The sequence below is a fragment of the Ambystoma mexicanum genome, chromosome 10, assembly GCF_040938575.1.
Source record: "Ambystoma mexicanum isolate Mex_15411 chromosome 10, UKY_AmexF1_1, whole genome shotgun sequence".
Lineage (NCBI taxonomy): Eukaryota > Metazoa > Chordata > Amphibia > Caudata > Ambystomatidae > Ambystoma > Ambystoma mexicanum.
The window spans coordinates 602,725,309-602,743,888 of NC_090932.1; the positions used below are offsets into that span (position 1 = coordinate 602,725,309).

The window sequence follows — 18,580 nt, forward strand, 5'->3', positions numbered from 1 at the left end:
AACAACCTCGACTTTCTGGCACCTTATAAACCATTTAGGAAGACCAAGTGGACATACAGCTAAACCTCATGGGGGGTGGAGGCGGACAGCAGTGGGTCTCTTTTTATCAGACCAAATTGGGTCATAATTCCACTCTTGAATCTCCTCCCCTCATTCTCCCGGACCCAAGCTCAGAAGATTGTAAATTACCAATTGACTTTGATGAAATAGCTTAAATCATCAGGGGCATTAGCAGCTTCAGAGCACCTGGGCCAAATAAACTTTTGAATATGCTTTTTCTTTCAGGAAAGATCCAGAATCCTGTCTACCATTTTGACTATTTACTTTCGCCACATCTTAAAAGACCAAATTCTGCCAATAAGTTGGAAAACAGCATTTTTTATTCCCATTTATAAGTGGGGGGGTGGGGGGCCGAAACAACCTATGTAATTATCGACCCATCTCTGTCATGGATGCTGACAGTAAAGTTTTGCGTCATTACTACTTAAGCACTTACATGGGCGGTAGAATCAGGCTGCAATAAAGAATGGCAGGTAGGGTTTCGAAAATATTATTGTACGAACCTCAATAACCTGATGATAAAATGTGTTAAAGGTCAGGCCATAAAGGGCATTGTACATGCATCATAAGTGTAAGTTTTGATCCAAGTTCAGCTTTTGACATTATGAGTAGGGCCATCTTATGGAAGAAGTTGGTTAGCTGGAACATACCCATGCGTCTTCCGAGACTAATAATTGCCCTTCATGAAAACTCCAAAATAAGTGTCGGATTAAACAGAAGGGGTGAAACATCACTACCCATCAACACTTCATCCGGAGTCAGACAAGGGTGCTTTTTGGCACCATGTTTTTTTCATTTGTATATGTCGGACGCTGGTGACACCCTTGAGAAATCTGCATTTGCCTCCCCTAGTTTGAATAAACAGCACTTGGGTTTCCTATGCAGACGACTTCCTTTTGTTTGACCTCACCCCACGAGGCTTGCCGAAAATTGATTGACACCTTTGTAAATTATACTAAATCTAATAATTTGAAGATTAATTATTTTTAGACAAAGGCCATGATATTTTCAAAGAAAAAAAAAGCAACTCGCCTAACACTGGTGGGTGGAAGGTCAAAAATTGGAAGTGGTGGACTCTTTAGTCTATCTGAGGTTCTGCATAGAGTTCACACCCACAAAGCGACCCCGGAAAGAGAACCTAATAAATAAAAACCAAGGGGTTCACAGTTGATGGTGGATGGGAAGTATGGAATGTTTTCAATCCTTGCGGCGTTGACATTTTAGCAGGTTAAAGTAATTGCAGGGGAGGTAACGCATCCCTGACCTGAGGTTGGGAATATAAATAATGCAGTCAAGTATCCAACAGTATCAGATACTCCCGTCCCCTGAATCCTTGGTGCTGAAAAATCTACCAAAATAGGTAAGTGGTTGTAATACTATAATTTTGCATATATTCTGCAATAATTTTAAAATCACAACTTTTCAATCAATGCGAGTGATAATCCCACTTCCAGAGCAGTTCACTTGTCAAGTTTTCCTTTTTTATAATGCATCATCAGCACAACGCATTTCGGGATCCAGAATCCCTTCATCATGTGCATTTAAAAATCTACAATATAATATAACAATGCATCAGAATAGGGTACATCAAAACAGCATTTTGAAAATCAAATATATATCATGCTAGCATAAAGTAACTATTCTCCAAACGGGTTCTGTAGACAGAGAGACATAACACTCATCAATTGTTCAGTATTCGCCGGTCAAGTGGCACAGCGAGTAGAGCGCCCGCTTTGACACCCGTGCAGAGCCTGTTAACGTAGGTTCGAATCCCAGCGGGGCCAAACTCAGCCTTTCATCCTTCCGAGGTCGATAAATGAGCACCACACACCGTGGGTAATAATAAGCAGCGCTCAGATACCTGAGGGTTTGTAGCGCTATATAAAAGCCTAATTATTATTATTATTAAGCCGTTCTAAATAACCTATCACATCAAATTGTTTAAAATATATGATCCTGTAGGTCACTGTTTCGATTCGCTTATCGCTTGATGTGCTTTGCACTCTGAAGTAAACTGGACTGAAAATGGGCATGTCCGGCTGGCTAACATACCCCCCGAGCAAAACTGGGGGATGTGAGAGTTGGTGTGCCACTACATACTGGGACCTTCTGTGCTCTCTCCTCACCTGTTGCCTTACTGTGGCATAATGAAGTTTGTTGCGGTGCAAATCCCAGAAACCCTGTATCCTACGGCCGTGAAATGTGGTTTTCGTGGTCCCAGACGGACCTCGAGATTTGTTCCTTGTGTCTACGACCACATTGATGTTTCGCTGATTTCAGGAAACCGTCTCATGTGTGAAGGGGCTGAAATCGAGGGAGAATAGTGTGGTGTCCACATGTCATGTAGCCAGAAAAGTCAGAACAGGTCACTATACAAAATGTGGTGCACATTGGTGGAACGGTGAGGAACATACAAAACCACAAACAATTATATAGATGCAAGTGAAACAAACTTTGTTAAAAGGGACGTTATGGTTACAAGTAAACTTGAAAACACACAGAAATTTGCCAATTATGGTAAGCTAAGCAACCATAACTCACACCACCACTGTGCACTGTTAAGACTAATATCCAGGACATCAAAGATGAAATCACAAACGTATACTGGCAAAGTATCTATATACTCTTCTCCTCACATATAAAGCACTGTTCCTTTCCAAGCACTATAACACACCATGGCTTCAACTACAAACTACCATTCCATTACCACTAGGCCACAGTTTCCCTATTCTTTAAAAACACTGCAACACATTACAAATACAGCATTCACACTCTTTCTACAATTTAATTTCTTTACTTTTCTATACCCCTATCACTAACGCACATACTTCCTCACCCCATTTCAATTACAACCACACAACCCTCATACCTATGTACTAAATCACAACATTAAAATAAACAAAGTTTCCCTCAAAACATCATAATGTTCCTACGTATTCCATCACACCACCACTCCCTTACTAACGCCAGTAGTGCTCAACACATTCTATCAATATTTTATTACTCTTTCCCCATCCCATAGTTATTTTATACATCAAACATATTGTTGCTGCAATACTTTTTGTAAAATCCAATATAGTTAGAATATTCCAACAGATATCTAACTACTTTAAGCATACCCTTAATTACAACACACTTCAAACATCCGATCATGCTTAGACTCACTACGTGTGTGGTGGCATGGATATATTATGTATCTAACATATATATTCTTTAAAACTATGCAAATGTCAAAAACTATGTAAACAGTTGTTTTCTTTTTTAACTCTGGATTTTATTTCTCCCAATCATTATTTCATGTTAATACAACAACAGTGTATTGGACTATTGATGTACTGAACATAATTCATAGAATGTGCATTTTATGAAAGTCCAAAAAGTAAATCTATATGTTCAAATTATACTGTTGTTTTTCCCCAGAAAAAGAACCAGAGATTCACAAAAACTAGAGATTCCACAAGCACTATCCTCAATTGTACTACTATCATAAATACCATATACACTTCAATTATATCATCCCACCATATTACAAATACTGTATACTCCCCCCTGTAGTACTTATAAATACTATTTCCAAAAGCACGCTTTCAAAATGAATGCACCACTCCTTGTACAAATTTGGTAAAAATACCTACAGCGGTTTGCGCTTTAGGGGCAAAACATTTCTTTTTTCCATTGCGTCTATTTCAAAAATGTTGCACCTCCCCTCCCCTTTTAACTCTGCCCCCTCCCTACTCCCAACAGAACAAAACCGCAGCAAAATTATTCCGAGGTTTCCATAAACTTTTTTTGCAAAGTTTGGTAAGGATTCGCCACACAGCGCAAAAGTTATAAGCCACCCAAAAAATGCTCTTTGAATTGAGCAACTTAACCATAACTACACGGCTGCTACCACATTCTGTGTAATAAACATATTAGTGTAGTAAGTCTGGCCAGTGGCCAGATTCTTGGGGGCATGTCCACGAGCCACAACCACCACAATACAACTATAGAAAGAGCACTTTTCAGCAATCATATCTCATGCCACCACCATGCACTGCTACAACTAACACCCAGGACATCAAAGATTACATGACAAATGTCATTGATGACATCACTGATAACATATCTAAGCCACTTGTTTTTGTCTACCGACATACCTACGACAATTGCTTTTTTTCCACTAACAGGGACAGTTTGAAAACTCAAAAGATGCTATAGGTCTACATGTTAACCTGGTCATATGTTCTTAAAGTACTTTCCTTGGGATTTGTTGTCAGCTCATGGTGCACATACATAGGACAATAAGCAGGCCTTAAACACACAATTGGTTTGTATACATGATGATGAAAGCGCTCCTCGACAAAAAAAACCAACACACTCCATTCCAAAATTAACGCCAAAAAAACAGCCTACAAACTAACCTGCAGCTCAACTCCCCCATGGGAAAACTGCCCCCATACCCTACATCCACAAACCTTTCAGCTTCTCTCCATTAACTACCGCTGAGGTAGAAAACATTATCAGCAAACTCAAACCCTCCAACTACCAGGGTGATTCATGCCCTGCTCCTATCATCAAGGAGGCCACCCATGCACTTGCCCCGTTTATCACTGCCCTCAAACTCTTCATTTCAGCTAAGGCATAGTCCCTGATAACCTGGAGGACGGATGGGTCATCCCTTTACTCAAAAAACCCTCCCTAGACCCTAGCATACCCAGCAATTACAGGCCCATCACCACCGTTCACTTTTTGCTAAAAATCTTGGACCGAGCTGCCTATCTACCAATCCAGGACTATCTGGAAACTAACAAACTACTCTGTCTCAGACAATCCGGTTTCCGTCCAAAGCACGGAAATGAAACTGCCCTCATCGATTTAAAAACCCAAATTGAGGATCTAAAAGAAAAAAGGTAAACTGGCCCTCCTGCTACTACTTGACCCATCGGCTGCTTTTGATTTGGTTAACCACCAAATTCTCTGCCAACATTTACAATCAGCAGCCCAATTTCCAGACAAAGCTACCATGTGTATTAGTTCATTCCTGGCTAATGGATCCAAGAGAGTCTTCTCCCTGTCTGCTGCCGCTGAACCCTCTCCAGTACCTTGTGGGGTCCCTCAAAGATCTTGCGTCTCACCTACACTCCACAACTTGTTCATGAAATCACTTCAATATTCTTGACTATCTGGGTGTCACCTATACTAACTATGCAGATGACACTCAGATACACATCCCTATCACAGGAGACTACACGCTGGACACTAAAGCCTTAAACAATGTCCATCTGGTCATTCAGGCTTGGATGGCTCAACACGAGCTCTGTCTTATCGACGACAAGACAGAGCGCCTTATCTTGGGTTCCCACCACCGACTTAATAGACTAGACCCCATCTTCAAATCCTTCACCGTTGATGGTAACACCATCAAAGTACCTAACGATACTAAAACCCTAGGCATCTAGCTTGACTCCACCTTATCTCTCTCCAGACAAACTGATGCTGTAATCTCAGCATCTGCCTACATGTGCAAACTTATTTCAGCCTCCCGTCCATTCCTCACTACCTTGAACTGCATCACCCTTGCAAGAACCCTTTTTATGTCGAAACTCGACTATTGTAATGCTCTCTACCTAGGGACGAGCCAATATAATCTCAGCAAGCTTCAGGTCATCCACAACAACGCGATCAGGGCTGCATTGAACAACCCTAGAAATCAGCACATATCAGACACTAGACGCAGCCTACACTAGCTTTCAGTAGCCCAAAGAGACCCTTAAATCACTTGCTCTTACACACAAATGTCTTGCCAACCAGGCTCCTAATTACCTGGTGTGCCGGTTCACACCCCAAACCTCTTGCCGCCCTCAGAGAGCTGCCCAAGCTAATTGCCTATCCCTACCCAGATTCGAGCTTCAGAAAGCTGGCAGGACCAGTTTCCCGGTCCTTGCCTCCAACCTATGGAACTCACATCCTAACCTGCTTAGATCAGAACCTTCTTTCCACTCCTTCAAATGCAAAGCCAAATTATGGCTCATTAATCAAGACACACAAACCACAGGGCTCATCAGCCTTAACTCCACCACATAATGACCTTCAAAGTAAGCTACCAGCATTCTAAATGTAAATAACTATTGTATATTCATTGTAATTTATCATGGAAGTATTCTGTATGTAATCAGACATAGTATTTTTTATGCATATCCTGTGTTGATGCCTAACTGTTTTTGTTGTATACTATGTCACTGTAACATTATGGAACCTAAAATATGCGTCCAGATGCCTTTGGGCCAGGCGTGCTATACAAATAAACGAAATACAAATACAAAAAATTAACTTTCATTTTCTGGTGATGCTGTTTCTTTCTTCCTTACTGTAGTTTTCCTGTATGTGCCTGTGATTTTTATGCATTATGGGTCTTCATATGTATAGTTTTTACAAACACAAGTGTATTAAATCTTCAATTTTTTCCATGTTTAACATTAGTCAACATTCTGATAGGGTTGCATTTATTATTTTACTGGCCAATATTACCATATTAAAAATGGCAAAACCAATTTCTTCTTTTCTAATAGTACATAGTTTACATGAAGAAACTACACCACATATTAATTTTGGAGAATTCCAACAATCAGAAAGTGAATACCAACACCAGACTATACACAATGAAATCATGAAATCATGATCTTGTCTTGAAAATTGGATGAACTTAGCAATGACTTTAAGGACCTTTTAAATTAAGTTAAAAAACATGTTATTTTGATTATCACTGTCCTACTTGTAGCTGTCCTGCTTGCCCCCAGCAATCGCCCCAATCAACAAAGCATAAATCAAAGAATGTTTGATGAAACTTAGATTTTGTAGAAATTCCAAATTCATATTTGTTTCCCAGTCCGATACCCAATGCCTTTCATAAATACAATTTTTAAACTATAAATACCTTGTACCTCATTCTGTCATAACTTCCTTTTTTTATTTAAAAAAAACCCCCTCCAATTAATAGTCCACGGATGTATGACTGTTCGGTGTGTCTGTTTATGCAAAGTGGAGTCCGTGGACATCGCGCTGAGTCCGGACATGTTCAGTGTTGCATGATGCACTTTTTAATTAGTCCGCAGATAGCATGCCCGTTTGCAGACATCCACCGCGCATGCACCCGGTGTCTCCCTTGTGACAGGGTCCCCAGACATTATCATGTGACAGAACCCGTGCAGCGTAACAGTATCTCCGCAGACAATGTCTGTGCACTGCAGTTTGAAACAGAATTTTCAGCCAATCTAGGATGTTTCAAGTTGAACGTTTACCCTTCCAGAGCTCTTAGACCCATTCTTAGTTGATCTGTCAACCTTTTACAACTTTCCAAGGCCCATTTTCAACTTGGTAGTCCACGGACAGTTCCTCTGAAGGGACCCACCCATTACTTTGTCATTCTCAATCTGGCAATCCAGGAGAGAGCACCTCAGAGCAAACGCTTCTCAAAACATGCAATCTGCTTTAATGGCATCACTCATGTCCATCCCTCTTCCTTCCCAGGGGCCGCCACCACTACAACCACCAGCTGGAGGGCCTGGACAGGGGAACATGCGCAGTGATGTGGAGGATGAGGAACAGGAAGATGAGGTAGAGGAAGAGCCTACCTCCAGCGCCAAGAGAGTGTCATGGGTGAGGTGTTTTATTACCACCGTTGGGGGTGTACCAAAGGCTTGGGCTGCCCAGGTGAAATGCATTGAGTGCAGGACTGTCATGGGAAACCTGGGTGGTACTGTTTTGGGACCACCCCTATGTGTCACCACACTTGTTCCAACCATCCGGGTACTCTCAGAAAGGCTCTTCCTTTATCAGGGAGAAGCAGGTTAATGTTCTCTACCGAATGCTCCTCAACTGCTACTGCCACCAACACAGGCTGCTCCTGTGGGGCAGAGGATCCCACAGGCTGCATTGCAGGCCATACAGAACACGGTTCAACCTTACCTTTCGAGGGTCACAGTACTATGGTTTGAACTGCGACACACGACTCTGCAGGGGGGAGGAATTTCAGCATGCTTTTGAGGCTGCGGTCAAGGAGCCCAAGAAACACTGCCCCACCTTAGAGTTAAAGCAAGCCCAACATCCTACCCTGCCACCTGCGCCTCCATATCTGTGGTTGGTGTCCCTTCCCTCCACTGCCTTACCTTCTTGCCGCTCCTACAAAAAATAAACAATAAAACGCTCAAAAAAAAATATAAAAGCCAGAAAGACACACAAAAAACAGAAAACTATTTCCTTTAGGGGCCACCTTTCACGGTGGTAAAAAAAAATAGAAATAAAATTAAAAAAACAAACAGCAATCAAAAAATCAATCAAAAAAAAAATCAGGAGGACCTTTTGCAGCCTGCACAGACACTATAATAGTCCAGACACCTGGAAAGATCCAGGCACAGGGTGGGGGAATTCAAATCAATTAATTCGTTTTTCGTTAAAAAATGGTGGCTCTTAAAGAACCTTTCGCGGTTTTATATACTGAACTAGTTATTAAGTACTTCCAATTTATTTTCTTGGTTTTTCCTTTTTGTTTACCACAATTACTAAAAAATACTTCAATCCATATTTTATGTTCACACAAACTGTTTCAATGCATTTTGAACATTTTCTAAAAAAATGTATTGCAAATGTTCACAATATCAAATTTGATATTTTCATTGTGAAAAGATAGTCATTCCAACATCTTTCAAAAATGCACATACAGCTTTGTTTACATTGTGCATTGCTTTCTCGATTTGTGGACAAAATAAATTAGAAAGCTTCCACATATGTCTTTCAGCTATCCGAGAAAAAACAATCTTAGAATGTGGGAACAGTTCCATTAACTTTGCAAACATATCCTTCATGGCAAACTGTAATACAACTCTGGTGACATAGCCCAAACTGGCTCCACAGTGATCTACAATGATGCCTTGATGCTTCAAAGTAACCATACTCTCACAAAACGGGAGCATTTCCACCCACTTCATTCTTCAAACTCCATACCAGCAAACTTCAAATTGTTGAAATCCACCATTCCCAAGTAATCCACACTGCTGAGAGTACACCTTTAACCACTGCATCCAAGAATCGCCCACAATCCAGACACACTCCTTCCTCAAAGCCATAGCAATCTTCACTGCACACAACAACATTAACTCTTGCTACCCTGTCTCCCTGTACACCACAACCAGGAAACTTGATTGTCTAATCCCCAGATGTCCACGGATGTCCATAGCACAAAGCATTGCTTCTACCCTTTTTACTTTTATGTTTGTAACACTTCCTTATTGGCTGCTTTCAAACAGTCTGATATCCACCAATCGCATCCAAAAACTCTACAAGTAACCCTGTCATCTCAGTTCAACACTTCGGATGTACTCTTGAACTCCAGTACATATCTCCTGTTACCCACAGCCACCGGCATAAAAGAATACTGTGAAACTCTCCAAGATTTCTATTTGCACATTCAACGTCTGCATTTAACAAGACATAGTACAGGTTTGCTTATATTTTTTAAGTACTGTTTCCAACACTTTTACAAATTATATTATATATATATATATATATATATATATATATATATATATATATATATATATATATATATATATATATATATACACACACACACACACACACACACACACACACACACACACACACACACATACATATATATATACACGCAAACTCACTGTAATCGTATTTCTGATGCTTGTATCTGCTTAGATTCACATGCTATGCATAGGCCGACATCTAGTGGAAGCTGCAGAGTATTAGAGTGGTTTTTGAAATTCGAAAAGGGACGTCAACAGGGCGTGCCAGTAATACTATAGTGCGACGTCTGCTGTACCCATGGTCATTCACGCATCGAGGTCCGTCAGATTGTTTTGTTTCGTGAGTACATGTGCATCCAAGCAGATATGTATCAGACAATCTCAAAACTATCCATGCACCTTCTCTCCAAGGGGAGGAATGGTGGGCGCATATGAATCTAAGCAGATACAAGCATCAGAAATACGATTACAGTGAGGCTTGTGGAATCTGCTTAGATCACATGCTATGCATAGATTAGCAAGCAGTGTTAGGAGAAGGTGGTGGGTTGTGAGAAGGTTCAGCTGCAAACAGATGTTTTAGAACAGCTTGTCCCACCTGTGTATCTGCTTTGGAAAGGGTGTCAACGTAGTAGCGCTGAGTGAAAGTGTGCATTGAACTCCATGTAGCTGCTCTGAAAATGCTTTCTAAGGGGACATTTGTAATAAAAGCCAGAGTGGCTCCTGTGCTCCTTGTGGAGTGAGCTCTTGGCGTGAAAGGTAGTGTTTTGTTTGATAAAGAATAGCACAGTTGTATGCATCGGACTATCCATCTGAAGATGGCATTCTTGGAAGTGCGGTCTCTTCTCTGCCTGGTGCTACGGAGACAAACAGCTGGTCTGTTATTCTTAGTGGTCTGGTCTTGTTTACTTAGTAAAGGACCACCCTCCTTACATCTAGTGTGCGGAGTTTTACCTCAGCCGAGCTCTTTGGATTCTGAAATACTTTGGCCTGGGGGTTTATTTGGAAGCTGGCCCAAAGACTTTAAGGTGTCGTATTTCTCCTTAGCAAATTTTAGGGTGTTTTCAACGGTCTTTCCAAAGAGGACATTGGGCTCAATAGGCATATTAAGAAGCGTAGCTGGAGTCTCTTGCTTGAAGCCGGACTGGCATAGCCACGCATGGCGCTTAATAATTGTACTTTTGGGAATAATTCTGCGCGCATTGTCGGCGGCATCTAAATTATTTTTCAGAATGCAGCTCGAAACTGGTCTGCCTTCTGCTACTACCAGGGCCAATTGGGTCTTAAGAGGTTCTGGAGCCGATTACTATAATGCAGACACTTCATCCCACTTTGGGCAGTTATAACTCGCCAAAAGAGTTGTATTGTTTGCGATTCTCACCTGAAAGGCAGCAGAAGTAGCTACTTTCCGACCCATAGTGCATAGTTTTTGCTCTCTTTATCCAATGGTGCCTCTGAAGAGGCTAAGGGTGTTCCTGCTCTTTCTTCTTGTTGTTACTACAAGAGAGTCTGGTTTGAGCTATCGCCTGATATAGAGAGGATCTGAGGGAGCAGGGCGGAAGAGCTTTTCGATGCGCAGATTAAATGCCCACGTCTGGTTAGGTGTTTTCAGAGAAGGCTGGATCCTACTCTGGATAGATTACAGGATGGGAATGAACTGTGTGATGGCCCTCTTATCCCCTAGAATATCCTCAACAAAATCTTTGCCCTGTTGAGTTTCCTGTGTTTTTATCTGGAAGTGCTCAGCTGCTTTAATGAGCATATCGTTTTGTAGTGGCTGGTAGTCTATTGGCAACCTGCCACTAAGGGGGGGGGGGTGTCTAGGGTGACAGGAGAGGCTAGGTTATACATATCTTCTGCCTCATCATCATCGCCACAGTCCTGTTCTCCGCCCCCATGAGCTGTGGAGGTGTCTTCAGTGTCGGTATCTGGGTCATACAGATCAATGAAGGGTGTGTCCTGCTGGGGTGGGATAACCAGGGTATCAGGATGAGACCTCTTAGGAGGGGGCTGAGAGGTAGGGACAGCTGCAGGGGTTTGAGAAGTAGAGGCAGCTGCGGTAGGTGGGGTGGTCTGAAAGTTCTGGAAAGAATCTGGGTTCTTTTAAAAAAGGTTTGCCATAAAAGTCAACCTTCTCATGACCCAATCAATGTCTTCACACATCCATTGAGCAGAGCTTGGTATCGACATTGGGTCTAGTGGTGTGACTGGGACCTGAAGTGGGGGTTGGTCCTTGTTCTTTAAAGCTGTTGACAAGGAGTCCCTCCCCTGGGGATGAGAATCCTTCTTGTGTGGTGTAGGAGACCTTTCTTTCTAGTGGTGAGGGGTCTTTGAAGATGTTTTTGGACCCTTTCCCCTTGAGGAGGCTTTTTGGGATGTGTTTCTTAACCAATTGGGCTATTCCGGATTGTTTTGAGCTCTTTACCGTTTGACGACACGCGTCGGATTTCGGCTGTGGGGTGACCAGACGTCTCGTCTACTGACGTGCGATGGTCGGGAATGGATCTAGGCACAGCGTCTGTGCTATCTTTCGACAGTCGGGGCCTGTCGTGGGGCGATCGGGACCTCGAGTGCCCAGTGGACCTCTCCCTAGACGCCGTGTGTGGGCTCTTGGTCGATGTACGCGTTGGGTCATCCCCATAACAGATCCGCCGGCCTGTCTGGTGGGGTCAGGGGCTTGGGAAACCAAAGTTTCCCCTTGCCTTCGGAAAATGCAGCGTTGCTGCCATCGCTGTAGGTTCCCTCCATGTCTATGGTGGCCTCGGCCTGCATAGCGCGGTGGGCCCAGCGCTTAGTTTTACGGTCCTTTAACGGCTTAGGTTTGAAGTACCTGCAGGCTCGACAACTCCCCTCAACGCGATCCCGTAGTAGGCAAAGATTGCACACCAGGTGCTTGTCGAACCAGGGGAATTTTTTGTTACAGCTTGGGCAGAATTTCAAAGGGGTTCCATCCATAGTGAAACGAAATGGCAGCAAGGCGAGAAAAATGTATGTAAAGGGGTAAATACATTGTCCAATGTCCTTCCCCCTTTCTCCCTACTGTTAGGGCCAAAGCAACCGTCCAAGGTCGAAAGTACCCGTCGATGGAAGTCTTATTCGACTGCCGTTCTCTTCACCGATGTCGAAGATGTTAACGATAGTCGGTGATAGAAAAGTATAAAGGATAAGAAGCGTAAACTAACTATTTTGATTAATCAATGGTGTTAAGCCTAAATCAGAGCTCTGCAATTTAGCGTCCGTCTACGATGGCGGAAAAAAACTATCTGAGGGACTTTGACACGTGAAGGACCATGTATACAGCAGACGTGACACTATAGTATTACTGACATGCGCTGTCAATGTCCCTTTTCGAATTTCAAAAGCAAAAACTGTAATACTCCACAGCTTCCACTAGATGTCGGCCTATGCATAACATGTGATCTAAGCAGATTCCACAAGCCTCAGAAATATTATATAATATATAATATACACACACACACACACACACGCACACAGGATACTGCTGATGTAATAAGCATATTCTTTTTTAACCACTATCAAATACCATGTATTGCAGCATTCTGCACCTTATCACATCAACAGGCAGTTATTTGCATGTACTACCAACATATTAAACTTCCACACACCAATTGCCACTTAAAAATGTTCAACAAATCTTTTACATCCTCTTTTCTACACAGTACTGCTGTAAATGCACATATATATTTTTCTACTTTCAACATAATCCTCCTAAAAAGAAACATTTAAGCGTACAGCATTTTCCATTGTTCATTCCAAATAAATGTCATACTTTCCAACCTTTCTCAATACACCCCTTATAGTGCCACCATTCTACACCTGCTCACACGTGTATACTACCAAACAATCTATATACAACACTTAAACTTACATATAAAGTACTGTTCTTTTCCAACCACTACTATAAGACAAACACTGCTCCAACTACAATCTGCCATCGAATTACCGCTACGCCAGTTTCCCTTTTCTTTAAAAAATACTGCACCACAAACACAGTGCTTATCCAAGTAACCATACCAAGTATTATCCTATTTTTGATCTTCACAAAAAACAAATACATATTCCATAAACACTATCCTCAATTGTACGACAATCATAAATACTATATACACTTCAATTATATCATTCCACCATATTACAAATACTGTATACTCCCCTAGAATTACTATACACTTATCAGAATAATGTGTGTAGCCAGATTCTTAGGGCATAGTCTACAACCACCTCAATAGAATTAAACCATATAACTACATACAATACACCTTCAAATAAGACTCACCCAGAATCCCCCCTACCAGTTACACACCCAATGACATCCGCGGACACAAAGTTACAGCGGAGTCGGCAGCACCAAAACATTAAAAAAAAAAAATACAGTACTGCAAAAAGAAAACTACATAATTCAAGCAGATATCCAAAAAATCAGTTCAGAACCATTCTTAGCTTGGTGCAAGGGGACATATTCCAAGGTAGGTACATTTATTCAAAAACATGGGTAAACTACTTAGGCCACATCCAATAATGATGCAATCTGTATTATCTATGGAACACCAGTTACCAATCTGCATTCTCCAGAGAACTTTCGGATCTCGAGTTCTGATGTAATTTTAGCCTGTTATTTGATGGAACCAGGCTAGAATTTTAGTACCTCCCTCGTTTCCGGTTTCTTTGGGCTTCTCAACATTAGTGAGGATGATATTTCTGGAGTCAATAACAAAACTCCTTAAGGTGGAACCAGCAATTCTTGCCATATCAAATCTTTTTTAAACAAATGTACTTTGAAGTAGAGACGTTGGGCATAATAGCAGACATAGCAAGTGTTGGGAAAGAGCCGTGAGAAACAATCTTAGCAGATATTAGGAATGTACCACGAGAGACTTCAACTGATCTGAGGGAGGGTTTAATTCTACCTGCTGAGTCATTACTACAGCTTCATGTGAGAGTATTCCTGAAGAAGGCATCTCCGTTGAACTCCTTTGACAGCCCAGATGGACCCTATTCATGGTATGATCGAATTGGTGAGGCTTTTTCCTCACTCAGTCAGTTTGATAGAACTTGTCCGCGCTCATTAAGTGTACCATGGGAGTTTTTAAATCCAAAGAGTCAACCCACAATGTTATTAAAAGCATCAATGTTTCACACAATAAACTCCTTATTGTGCAACCAACTCATTCAGTTAATGAGGTCACCATCCATCACAACATTCAAGGACTGCTCTAGTGCTTTAGGGGTGCGGGAGGCATTCTCCGATTTTCTCGATGGAGATTGCATTACTGGGACCTGTTGCTGCATACAGCATTCAGAACTGCCAACTCCCACACCCATTGAAAATTACCCAGAGACACTTGTATGATCCTTTTCAGAGGGAGTTTCTTTATACTTCAGCTCCCCACACATAGGAACAGTACCCAGATCTGGACCAGAGAGTACCTTACAAGAAACTTTATTAAGGGATGGATGTATATTGTCCCTAAGTCGCTGTCTTCTCCTTGCACTAAGTGCAAGACTTCAGTCAGGCGACTGCTGGTCCCACCGGAAACTGGAGATTCCAACAGATGGGCACACGTCCCATGTGAAGATTCTACCCTTTCCCCAAGTAAAAGGGGTTTAGAATGCAGCGACCATCAGATACTGCTTTAGGGATCAGATTAGAAGGGTTTGCTCCGGTAACAGGCTTGCTTAAAACTATGCGTCGGCCCTGCTCAGGAAATATGCCACTCGAAACTAGTTCAGCTTTAGGGTCCACTTCTATACGATGTGCCACTAAAGGAGCTGGCCCCCACTCAAGTGCTGCCCACCAAACAAGAAAGGAAGGAAATCAGGCGCGCCAAGTCCTTACCCGCCACCATACACAATAAAAAAAAACAGCGGCCCAGCACAGCTGCATCAGACGTTGCCAGACAAATGTAGAAAAAACACAGAAATTAACAAAACGCAGCAATAAACTTACCAAGCTGGCTCAGAAGCTATAAAGCAAACGACAGCCAACATTGGCGGCTAGCAATCTGTCGACCGTCACGGCACCCGCAATATTTTCACCAGGCTCACTGTGGCATGAAGGGTCTCCAGTACTTCTCAATACAGGAAGGGATACCCAAACTCCACACATTCACTGTGGCGTTCGCAGTTACTAAAATTGGCATGCTAGAGCAAAGGACCTTACGTACGGGCTCAAACATCTAGCTATGTCAATCCACAATGCCTCCAGATGGCCACCTCCAACCCTCCAGGATGGTCCCAGGTCCTAATTCTTGCTGTGCAAATAGTTTTGTTTCGTTTGGTGAGGATTCGTCCATCAGCGCCAGAGTTATAAGCCCCTCAAAAAGTACTCTATGAGTTGAGCAACTTTACCATAACTACAGGGAGGCTACCGCAGGCCCTGTAGAGAGAAAAAAAAAAAAACACAAACATACATATATATATTTATATATATACACACACACACACACACACCCAATCCATTAATCACACGGTTAAAAAGACACCCATGTGGAAAGAACATATATAAAGTATCTCTCATTAGTACGCATGCATCCCAGGAGAGATACATTCATCCAAATCTGTTTATATAGCCAGACACCTGAAAGCTCAAAGCAATGAGTTCCATCCTCAGTAAACTACCATATCCTGTAGCAAGCGACTTGAAGAGTAAAGCTGAAAGTAATATTAGAGAATTCAAACATCTCCACCATTAGACGAGAGAAATTCCAAGTCCAAAAGAAAGAGCTACCTCCGAAATCTGTCTCCCAACATAACCACTGATATGTTCCAGATAACAGCTGTAAACCAAAAAGTGCAGAGTGAATACAAGTTCAAACAGTAATACTGCAGAAAAGACCTAGCTAACATAAGTTCCACCTTACCTCCTAGTCTTGCTGTTGTCCCATACACTCACGGACAGCATGGTTGAAAATCTGTGTTATACCTGCAAGCATTTGTATATCCTCAGAGAACACCTTTGTTTGATGCAATAAATGCACATATCACATGATACACTAAGTGGAACTACAGCGCTCTTGGGAAATGTAGTCAAAGTACCGCCCTGTGTGTGGTTGGTATGGTGTTCAGACAATATCACAATATGCTACGTATGCTAGCATACAGTCTTCCCTTCAATTTACAAAATTAACACAAGATGGCCACCATGCAACGCAGCAGTATCACATGATCGAATAGATAGACTACAGGACCTATGGGAAATGTAGTCATGTGGACACCATACCAGCTAGGTCAATGCAATGCTGCTGACAGGTTATAGCAGATAGCGCGCCAGATCAACGGCAGTGCTACACTATTGTGGTCAAGTAACATCCACACATGGATTAATCAAATGAACATGCAAATATATAAATGACTTCGGCATCATGCAATCAACTTAAGTAAAGTCCTCATTAATGTAAAAAACAGTTGGCTGGCCGTTGTAAAGAGGAGAGCTATGAGGATGTAAAGAACCCTGTGCAAAAACAAAAAAAAGAATGATAAAATAGAATACATATCACAGAGCCTCACAGACATCAAACACTTTATGAGAAATATTTATTGTGTACAGCAAGTCAAAAAAAAATCTTAGGTTACAAATTAGAATGAAGGTTCCCAACTATATCCAGTCATAGAAGTGGGGTCAAATCTACAAATGTTGACCAAACTGCTGAGAACATACACAGAAATGTATATAACAAATTAAATATAATCACCAACTCACAATAAAAGCTGAATAAAATTCAAAAAGTCATAATGATAGAAATGGTTGTACATCATGTTAAAGTAGCAAAGAATGTCACTCCCCTATATAAAAGGGCCTTGTTTAGACGAGACAAAGTTATTTAAATTAAACTCTTCATCAAGATCCTTAGGGTGAACCATGTCCAATAAATGGATCCACTGCATTTCCCTCTGTAGCAATATTTTAGATGCATCACCCCCTTGGCTGATGTATGAACCCCTTCCAAGACAATTAACCTAATCTGAGCCAAATTGTGTCTCCGTTCCACAAAATGTCTTGCTACTGGGGATTTTGAATTGTGTGTGTAAATATTGGATTAGTGTTCCAATCATCTCTCCCTTGCGGTCCTGCTGGTCTATCCAACAGATAAAAGTGAAGGGATTCTGGATCGCGAAATGCATTGTGCTGATGATGTATCATAAAAATAGAACTTGACAAGTGAACTGCTGTGGACATGGATTTATGACTCACATTGATTTGAATTGTTGCGATTTTAAATTATTGGACTATATATGCAAAATGATATGCTTAAAACCACTTACTTATTTTGGCTGATTTATTAGCACCAAGGTGTGCAGGAGAGAGGAACATCCAATACGTTAAGATATTTTACTGCACTCTATGGGAAAAAGCAACAGATAAATCAGTGGTCAGAGGGAAAGGCCTCACTTCTACCTTGTCCCACTTGCAAATTGGTTTTCAGAACAAAATTATGTCTCTTCTTTGCTATAAGCGCGTAGCAAAATACTTGCAGTTTTATTACAACTGACATAGAAAGCAAAGAAACTTCAAAAACAATATTTGTTAAACAAGGTCATTATTTTGATACAATTTAATTGCAAAAACTGATGATTTTATGTAAACTATAAAAGACAGATATTGTCACGACCCTCGCCCAAAACGCCCTCTGGCAAACCCATTGGCCAGGTGAAGTCAGGACGCAGGCCTCTAGAGCCTGGCATCCTCTTCAAAAGCCCTCATGGGGCCAGTCCTGGCGCCTATGGCGCCAGGCTCATACACCATGAACAACAATGTGCTTGGGAACTACTTTATTGTATTGTCAGCAAACATGGAGGCATCCACATAGCTTGGTTCCCTAAGAACCAAGCTATGCGGTCTAGTGTTTTGGATGTGGCAGGCCTGGAACTACTTTCCCTGGTATTACTTTACCTGGGCTATATAAATTACACCCTGTCTTCAGAACATGCTTCGTGTTACTTTGCAGCTTGCAACGTGACGCTCACCG

At 41.7% G+C, this 18,580-nt stretch overlaps 1 protein-coding gene across 9 annotated transcripts in view; it reads right to left on the bottom strand.

Annotated features, from left to right (window-relative positions):
• Positions 1 to 18,580, bottom strand: part of LOC138491581 (putative serine protease K12H4.7) — a 1,111,489-nt gene that overhangs the window by 963,949 nt on the left and 128,960 nt on the right. The window contains exon 2 of one of the 9 annotated variants that reach the window (XM_069618164.1): positions 17,877 to 17,953. The exons of the other annotated variants lie outside the window; for them this stretch is intronic. The gene's annotated coding sequence lies outside the window, so the exon portion shown is untranslated. The remainder of the gene's footprint in view (positions 1 to 17,876; positions 17,954 to 18,580) is intronic. 9 annotated transcript variants of the gene reach the window in all.